The sequence below is a fragment of the Macrobrachium nipponense genome, chromosome 42 (assembly GCF_015104395.2).
Source record: "Macrobrachium nipponense isolate FS-2020 chromosome 42, ASM1510439v2, whole genome shotgun sequence".
Lineage (NCBI taxonomy): Eukaryota > Metazoa > Arthropoda > Malacostraca > Decapoda > Palaemonidae > Macrobrachium > Macrobrachium nipponense.
In genome coordinates, this window is record NC_061103.1 from 35,629,720 (window position 1) to 35,640,198 (window position 10,479).

Below are 10,479 nucleotides of genomic sequence, written 5' to 3' on the forward strand. Positions count from 1 at the left end.
TTTTTTTTGTATTCCAATTCCCATTCCAAATCCTGCCATGAAAATTGAAAGTTATCATCTTTTAAATAATATTGTTCCATTTAACGTTGTGCTAATTTTCTTTTATTTTCCAATTCCCATTCCAATTCCCTGCATGAAAATTGAAAGCTTTTCCGTAAATCATTTCTACTTGTAATTTTTTTTTTAAATTCCCAATTCCCAACTCTTTACATAGAAATTAAGGTTTCCTCGCATAAATTTTTGAAAAAACGCTTAGAGACCAGCAACGCCGTGATTTCAAACAAAGCCCAAAGAAAAGGCAAAAAGTTGTACCAGACTTTCAAATAATGAACCTCTTCAACGACCTATCAAAATTCAGGGTGCCCATAAATACCAGTACCATTACAAGTATTTATTGCACAGAATGGTACTGGGACACTGTGGACACCCTGTATAAGCCTCTTCGACCTATAACCGATCTTGCAACTCTATACTGGACAGAAAACACCTGCTCGATAATTCGATATAGATTCCTAACGGTTTGACTGCAGGTATTAGAAAATAAATAAATAAATAAATAGATAAATAAATAAGACTTTTTACCTTAGAATTCGGAGGAAACTTGAATTTTCGCAACTCTCACTTACCTGAAGGAGGAAAATTGAAGTAATTAGTATTTTAGTAAATTTAAGTGATTAAATGATTATAAGTGAATTAGGAAGTAATTAAAGTAAGTAATTTGAGTACTTAAAATAGTTATAAGTGAATTAGGAAGTATATGAATACTGCAAAGTCACAATTCATGCTTTATAAGCTCTAGGTGCTATTAAAGGCTACATATTATTTCTCTGTTTTACATCATAAAAAGGCCCCTTTCCCACCAAAAGTAAAAAAAAAACCGTACCTGAGGTAGCCTCAAGTTCCCTTCTTTATATAACTTGAACAAAACACACTTCTCGTTTCCTCTCTAAGCTCACACTTTTGCTTCTCCAAAAAATAACGTCTAGTTATCTCATTTCACACCAAGATACTATCCTGATCTTGCTCCGTTGGACGCGGAGGTACAGGATTACTAAGATTAAGATCAATCTCTCATAAGTGACTCTGTAACACTTGACAGGACACTAGTCTCATGTTTACAGTTCCTGGGAGGTCAGATCGCTGTCTCTTTGATGTTAATCGTGAGTTTTACACTTAATATGCTCTCTCTCTCTCTCTCTCTCTCTCTCTATCTCTCTCTCTCTCTCTCTCTCGTGTAAACTGCATAATTACATACTTCAATTAACACATATATAAGTTTCTTCTATTGATTTGGGCCTTCAGTCAATAGCTATTTATGTCTTTGAGAACTGTAACTTTGATATAATATCATAGTTCAAAATGAGAAACATCGACAATGATTAATACCAAATATACATATGAAACAAGTTCGCAAAAGCACAGTATATGTAAGACTCGTAAGAATTACTGCAAAAACAAATGAATTTTCGTGCAGACGCATCAGTAACTGTGAGAGATTTTCCAAAAACCAGACAAACCTGTAAGGTTACACGACCTTTATCAAAATTCTAGTCAAGGAAGCACGCAGGCAAGGCCCAAAAAATACACCTTTACCTTATTTACAGCAAATGAAAGTAACAAAAACGAGGAAACAAAAGATAAACAAATAAATCAAGCATGGAAAGTGTGTTCAAGTTCCGCCCTCAAGCAAGGATACAATTTGCCAATGGCCTTGTTTTGGTGAACCAATACTTTTACTGCCTGGTGTTCCTCAGGGCAAGTATCTCAGGGGGGGGGGCGCCTGTAAATTCTACTCTTTGCAAGAAACGCGTCTGTTGGTCTAAATGAGATGATCATACCATACACATGGTGCTACTCCCATTACACCGATTTCCTATTCACAAATGCAAGAGGAGGATATCTGGAATGGATCAGTTGAGTGGTCAAGTTACTCCGAAGGAGTGGTGAGGAGTTACAAAAGGCCAAAAGGAGGTGAAGGATGATAATTAGGAGTAACTATTTGCAAGCAACTCCACAGTTTCTCCTACACCGTATCAGGACTTAAGATACTGGCTCAAGGATAAGTCGAAGTCACTAGTTATCGGTCTTTCTAACAGAGCCAGTAATGATACAGAGATGAGAATATAAAATACATATGAAACATAAATATAAAGAAAACATACTACATAGGTCTAAGAACATTGCTTTCTAGACAACAGTCACCATAAACCTAGGATCACTAGATAGAATATTTTTAGAATTATTTCTACTGTTGTGTGTATGTGTGTGTGTGTGTGTGTGTGTGTGTGTGAGAGAGAGAGAGAGAGAGAGAGAGAGAGAGAGAGAGAGACCATGAACTAGGATCACTAGATTCGGAATATTTTTTAGAATTTGTGTGGGATAGAGAGAGAGACGAGAGAGAGAGAGAGAGAGAGAGCTCGAATCACAACATGACGTGTAGTAGGCCTTACACAAGACATGATTTATATAACTTATGCCAGAAATCGATGAGGGGTTTTATCAGTCTTCATGAAAAGGTATTTGTCACTTGCATGTTTTATTAAGTATAGTTCAATTTCATAGGCCTAATATGTCTATTTCTCTTTTCTCTTCACAGGCCTAAATCACAGCAGGCTCTCCCTAGGTAGCTCCAACTTGTTACCAGAACCAACACCTCACCTTGGGGAAGCCCACGACCTCTCTTCCCTCAACCCTTCGGAAAGTTCCTACCCAGCCGTCCTCGATGTCATGCACCTCAGCGTAGATGTTCAGAAGGGCACGCCGACGGCGCTGGAGGAGGAGGAGAAGGAGGAGGTCAGAGGACGAGGCACCACCACCACCACCTCCCCGAAGGAAGTTGCCAGGAACAACGACATCAAGGGCGACTCGGACTGACCCCCGGAGACCCTATGGCCACTAGTTTGGTCGACGGCGTAGCCAAACAGCCTGAACAGTCCCACGGATCACGATGGCAAAGGCGTTCCACAGGCTGAACAGACTTACCAGACCTACAAGATTCGGTTCTGGATTCTTGGTGTTCTCCGCTACAGTTGTTTTCTACAGGTTTGTAGTCGTTCTGCATACAGGATGGTTCTTCCTACTGTAGTGGTTCAAGTACTACCTCTCTGGAAATAGGTCTGGGTTTATAGCCATAGACATAACCAGCTCTCCTTTTATTTTATTTCTTCTACAGGATGGTTCTTCAGTAGGGTTCAAGGGTACCTCTCTGAAGTTATGTCTAGACTTATAACTGTAGACATAATCAGCCTTCCTTTGACAGTCTGTTTCTCTGAGAATCTTTACCACAAGAAGTCTTGTAAGAATTTACAAGCTCACTAACATCTCATGGATTCCCAATAAATACACATATATAATTAAAAGAAAAAACCTTTCATTAAACTATGATTACTAGAGAGATAAGTTATTGCTCAAAGATAAAACACCTTCATAGATGGACAAACTGTTTCTTATCGTGGTTCTTCCAGATGGTGATTATGATTTTAGCTGAAGATTATTATGCATTCATTTTTTATTTTAATCACGTATCAGCATAAAAACTGATTGTCTTTTGTTAAGGATTTTTATAAAATATATGTCCAGCTAAATGCCTAATCAAGTTTGAAAAGTCTTTATTTAAAACTGGAAAAGGCACAGGCCTTTATCTTTATCTTTATCTGCACAGAAGCAACCTAAAGTCATTTGAGCACTTGCTAAAAGTTCTCAAGTGTTTGTAGGTGATGACTGAGCTTAGAAATGCCACTAGAGTTCGCCTGTTATAATGAACTAATTCAACAGAAAACAGGACACTAGGCCTAGGCCCAAGAGAAATTCAAGTAGTGCTTGTAATTTGATTAAACTCCTTCATTTCAGAGCACAGTATGGGGCACATTCGGCTCCATTGCTGAGTCAGCAGAATACGCCTTCAAGAGCTGGACCGACGCTACCATCGCCGCTTTCCCAAAAATGGGGTCCTATCATCGTCGTCTTCTTCACGGGTGCCCATGATGTGGGTCACACAAAAGCTGGGTAAGCTGGGGGAGATCTTGAGGTTTGGTGAGATTTGCCTGAACGATATGGGTGTAACTCTTTCCTGAGTTTGGTCTAGTTATGCCTGGATAATCTAGTTACTTGGTCTAGTTTGCCTGAATAATCTAGTTCATGTTTCCTTAGTTTGGTCCAGATGGCCTGGATAATCTATTTCTTATTGTTTCTCTAGTTTCGCCTAGTTTATGTTAGATAATGGTTCTAGTTTGTCTGCGTAAATCTAGTTTTGACTGTTTTTCCTTAGTTCGGTCTAGTTTGCTGGATAGTCTAGTTCTTGTTTCTTTAACTGATCTACATTGCCCGGATAGTCTAGTTCTTATTGTCTCCTTAATTGATCTAGATTGCCTGGATAATCATGAACTTTCTGCTCTAAGTTCCTCAGCAGAGATGGTGATGGAAAAGTCTTCCATTTTTCAATGTCTTGGAACTTGAAGAAGAACCACATCCTAATTTTGATTCACTGCTAAAGATGTTGAGCAGAGTGCACCCAGAGAACATGGATGAATTCTAAAGCCAAATCACCATTCTTTTACACCATTTTTTCACATGAATGGTGAGGGCAAGGCACAGAATACATAAAAATGGAGGAATCCTGTATCTAAATCACCATTTTACGCAACAATTTCACAGCATTTTTCACGGTGAATGAAGAGGCAATAAACACACCACCAAACATCAGACCTTCCAAAGAAGGAACAAGGTCATTAATAAGAGCAACCTGAGGGGGTTGGTATCTGTGACCCTGAGTGGTACTCAGGAACTTCAGCCACTCCAACTTGATGTCATCAATAATCATGGCTTCCCACACAGGAATGGAACAGACAGCCATCTTAGTGCAAGAGTTCACACGTTTGTTTTGGTGGGGGTGAATTTCTTTTCAGTTCCCTAGACCTAACCGTGGTTTTAGTACCACCATATAGCTATACAGTCCCTTGCAATATTATAGATAGTAAGGTACCACCATCTTTATGTAAGATTTTACACGTTTAGTGGTGAAACTGTGAATTCCCTAGACTTAACAATGATAATTATACCACCATATTTGCGTGGAGACATTTGCAGTATTATAAAAGGTTCTACATTCCGAAACTTTGACTGGAAATGGGTAATAAAGTTAGTCTGATTACGTCCAACTAACAGAGGGACATTTCAATTGCAATAAAGAACGGTACAAGAGAGAGAGAGAGAGAGAGAGAGAGAGAGAGAGAGAGAGAGAGAGAGAGAGAACCACATGTCCTACTCAGTAACCAGAGAATGATTTACAAACAAACTGTTCATTCGTTTGCAAAGTGGAATGAATATAAGTATAAATATAAAATACAGGTCAATATAGATAAAAGTTTTCTTTTTAACCATAAACAATAACAACCGCAACCAAAGCCAACTAGACCTATTATACGGTATGTAATATATATACGCTAGCAAAAGACACGGTCACTCATCAAATTAAGACAGACAGCTTCATTCCATTGGTGTCCTTGACGGCATCATTGATCCCTGAAGAGGTCAAATGACATTCAAAGAAGAAGAAGAAGAAGAAGAGTAGTGTCAGGAAAGTGCAACATCGGGGAAATGTTACACAAGTGATTGGGAAGACTTGCGCAATTTAAACAACTACTAAGTCCTTGAAATAGGATTTTTCTTTAAAGCTGAATGACTGTGTATTTCCGTGCCATTGGTACTTAACGTCTCTCTAAAAGAGCCGAGGTCTCTATGAGCGATGACTTTTCAGTTATAGAGCTTAAAAATACGGCTACAAATTTTAGTCCTACATCACGAGTGTGTTCCTAGACCTCTATCCCCAAGCTGCCATTTTTTTAGATTATCATTATTAGTTTGTGTTTCTACGTGCCATTGGTACTTAACGTCTCTCCAGTAGAGCCTAAGTCTCTAAAGACAATGATCTTCCAAGTTATAGAACTTAAAAATCCTTCAATACATACTAATCCTGTCCCATGAGTGTTACTAGACCTATATCCCTAAACTCCCACTGATATGTCATGTTCTGATAACACTTTAGGGAATGAAAACTGTTTTCAGATTGGCAATTATGGAAGATCACTGATTAGGAGCCCTATTTTTTCATTATTGGCTCATCACAAGAAACTGAAAATATTATTATTTTGATTATTATTTTTTTCTTTTTTTGCTCTATCACAGTCCTCTAATTCGACTGGGTGATATTTATAGTGAGGGGTTCCGGGTAGCATCCTGCCTCCTTAGGAGTCCATCACTCTTCTTACTATGTGCGCCGTTTCTAGTATCACACTCTCGCATGAGTCCTGGAGCTACTTAATTCAGCCTCTAGTTTTTCTAGATTCCTTTTCAGGGATCTTGGGATCGTGCCTAGTACTCCTATGATTATGGGTACAATTTCCACTGTCATATCCCATATCCTTCTTATTTCTATTTTCAGATCTTGATACTTATCCTTTTTTCCCTCTCTTCTCTTCAACTCTGGGTGTCCCATGGTATTGCGACATCAATGAGTGATACTTTCTTCTTGACCTTGTCAATCAACGTCACGTCTGGTCTATTTGCACGCATCACCTTATCTGTTCTGATACCATAGTCCCAGAGGAACTTTGCCTGATCGTTTTCTATCACTCCTTCAGTTTGGTGCTCGTACACTTATTACTGCAAGGTAGCTGGTGTTTCTTGCACAGGCTCCGGTGGAGGGCTTTTGTTTACTAAATCATGCCTCTTTTTGTACTGATTCTGTGCAAGTGCCGGGCATTCGCTTGCTATGTGGTTTATGGTTTCATTTTCGTATTGCACTTCCTACATATGGGAGAGGTTATTTCTGTCTATCGTTCTTTGAACATATCTGGTTCTTAGGGCCTGATCTTGTGCCGCTGTTATCATTCCTTCAGTTTCTTTCTTGAGCTCTCCTCTCTGTAGCCATTGCCATGTGTCATCGCTGGCTAGTTCTTTAGTCTGTCTCATGTATTGTCCGTGCATAGGTTTGTTGTGCCAGTCCTCTGTTCTGTTTGTCATTGTCCTGTCTCTGTATATTTCTGGGTCTTCGTCTACTTTTATAAGTCTTCTTCCCATGCCACTCTTAGCCACTCGTCTTCCAACTGGTTTTCAGATATTGCTCCAGTGCTCTGTTTTCGATGTTGACGCAGTCCTCTATACTTAGTAGTGCTCTCCCTCCTTTCTTTCGTGTATGTATCGTCTGTCCGTATTTGCTCTTGGGTGTAGTGCTTTGTGTATTGTCATATATTTCCTGGTTTTCTGATCTATGCTGCGGAGTTCTGCCTTCGTCCATTCCACTATTCCTGCGCTGTATCTGATTACTGGCACTGCCCATGTGTTTATGGCTTTTATCATATTTCCGGCGTTGAGTTTTGACTTGAGTATCGCCTTGAATCTCTGCATATATTCTTTCCTGATCATGTCCTTTCATTTTTTTTTGGTGTTTTTATATCCCCTCCTTCCATTATTCCCAGGTATTTTGTATCCAGTCTCATCTATGTGTTTGATGTGCTCCCATTTGGTAGCTTTATCCCTTCAGTTCTCGTTACTTTGCCTATTTGTATGTTGACTAAGGCGCATTTTTCTATTCCAAACTCCATCCTGATGTCCCCAGATACAATCCCTACAGTCTGGATTAGGATATCTATTTCCTTGATGCTCTTACCATACAGCTTGATGTCGTCCATGAACATCAGCTGATTGATTCTGTTGCCTCTTTTCTTGAGTTGGTACCCACCCGGCATCCATCTTCTGTAGTACTTTTGTCATGGGAATCATGGCTACTAAACTACGAAGAGTAGTGGGGACAGTGAGTCGCCCTGGAAGATCCCTCTCCTGATATTAACCTCTGCTAGTCTTATTCCAGAGCTTGTAAGTATTGTATTCCAGTTGCGCATTGTATTTTTGGGGAAAGCTGATGGTGTTTTCCTCTGCCCCATATATTTTCAGGCATTCTATTAGCCATGTGTGTGGTATCATGTCGAAGGCTTTCTTACAGTCTATCCATGCCATGCTTAGGTTGGTTTTCCTTCTCCTACTGTTCTTAATTATCATTTTGTCTATCAGGAGCTTGTCTTTTGTGTCCCTACACTTCCTTCTGCAGCCTTTCTGTGGTGGGGGATGGTGTTTGTCTCCTCTAGGTAGTTGTATAGCCTTTCAATGATGATACCTGTTAGTAACTTCCACATTATTGGTAGGCAGGTGATAGGCCTGTAGTAACTGGCTATATTTCCCTTACTCTTGTTGTTGTTATTATTATTATTATTATTATTATTATTATTATTATTATTATTATTATTATTATTATTATTATTTGTTTTTGTTTTTTGTTTATCACAGTCCTCCAATTATACCGGGTGGTATTTATAGTGTGGGGTTCCGGGTTGCATCCTGCCTCCTTAGGAGTCCATCACTTTTCTTACTATGTGAGCCGTTTCTTAGAATCTCCACTCTTCTGCATGAGTCCTGGAGCTACTTCAGCCTCTAGTTTTTCCAGATTCCTTTTCAGGGATCTTGGGATCGTGCCTAGTGCTCCTATGATTATGGATACAATTTCCACTGTCATATCCCATATCCTTCTTATCTCTATTTTCAGTTCTTGATACTTATCCATTTTTCCCTTTCTTTCTCTTTAACTCTGGTGTCCCATTGTATTGCGGAATCAATGAGTGATACTTTCTTCTCGATTTTGTCAATCAACGTCACGTCTGGTCTATTTGCACGTATCACCTATCTGTTCTGATACCATAGTCCCAGAGGATCTTTGCCTGATCGTTTTCTATCACTCCCTCAGGTTGGTGTTCGTACCACTTATTACTGCAAGGTAGCTGGTGTTTCTTGCACAGGCTCCAGTGGAGGGCTTTTGTTACTAAATCATGCCTCTTTTTGCACTGATTCTGTGCAAGTGCCGGACATTCGCTTGCTATGTGGTTTATGGTTTCATTTTTCGTATTGCACTTCCTACATATGGGAGAGATGTTACTTCCATCTATCGTTCTTTGAACATATGTGGTTCTTAGGGCCTGATCTTGTGCCGCTGTTATCATTCCTTCAGTTTCCTTCTTGACCTCTCCCTTCAGTAGCCATTGCCACGTGTCATCGCTGGCTAGTTCTTTAGTCTGTCCCATGTATTGTCCATTGTTATTATTATTATTATTATTATTATTATTATTATTATTATTATTATTATTATTCCACTTTGACTTTCTCTAAAAAAATTATTCTCCTGTTCAACAGGAATTAGACTTATTTCTAAACAAAACACAGACAATTTTCTCAACAAACCTAAGTAGTACATAGAAAAGAACATCTACTTTAAAAACAAAAGTAAATCAAAGCAAAAATGTAATTTAAATACTTTTCTCCCCACATAGGCCTACGACTAGGGATGATAGCCTGCGTGGTACTAATAGCAACAGCCACCATGCTTAGGATCGTGACGTCACAAGAAGCCGCCTTTACTGTGTGAGAAGTTGTTTTGTTCAAATAATTTTAGGATTTAAGACTAAGTTTGAGTTTTTTAAAAAAGATTTAAAACATAAATTTCACTTTACTGAATGTTATTGTAAGATTTTAAACTCTAAATTTGACTATACTGAAAGGTTTTAGGTCTACGTTTGACTATACTCAAAAGATTTTAAGTCTAAATTTGACTAAACTGAAAGGCTTTCAGTCTAAATTTGACTTTATTAAAAGTTTTTGAAAGCTTTTAAGTCTAAACTTGACTCTTTGAACACTTATTACTCTAAACTGAACTGCAATTTAATAAGTTTTGCTAGTTATATTAACTAACAAAAAATATGAAAATATATTAACTAACAGAAATATGAAAATAAATGTCTACTTATCAAACTGCATTCTCATAGAAGTGACTAAATATACTTAAGTCAAACTTAAATATACGTACGTTTACTTTGAAAGGATTTGAAAGAAAACGTATAAAGATGGGGAACTATAAAATATATAGAAAATAAAGCGCCTTCCTTCGGACATCAGAGCAAAATAAAACTGATATAATCAATTATATAGGAACTTTAGCGCCACTAAACTGCTTATAATAAATAATAATATATTTATTATTTTAAAATTTGATATTATTTTGTTTTAAAGGTAATTTTAACTTTTAAAACCAATTAAATCACGTATTTTCTGAGACTGAAGCGACCTAGGCCTAGTATATTGTCTGCAAGAAAATCTCAAGTTTTATTTTTGTCTTTCACCTATCTTTTTTCCTTGTGGTGCATAAACTAACATGCTATTAGTTTTCAAAGACATTTTCCAATTACTATCTTGAATTTCATGGTCTAATTAAGCGTAGATAATTGAGTACCACAATCAAATATTTTCTTTCATCTGAAGCGATCTATGCCATGTTATCTCGATGAAATTTCACAAACTCTCTTTCTTCTTCCTCGCATCTTTATCTTGTACATAACTAAATACTTCTTGTATTTAATTGTTACCGATTTTAAAAGATAT

The 10,479-nt window shown here is 38.0% G+C and overlaps 1 pseudogene; it reads left to right on the forward strand.

Moving 5' to 3' along the window:
- The window catches only part of LOC135213332 (solute carrier family 49 member 4 homolog), a 113,930-nt pseudogene that overhangs the window by 14,075 nt on the left and 89,376 nt on the right, over positions 1-10,479 (forward strand).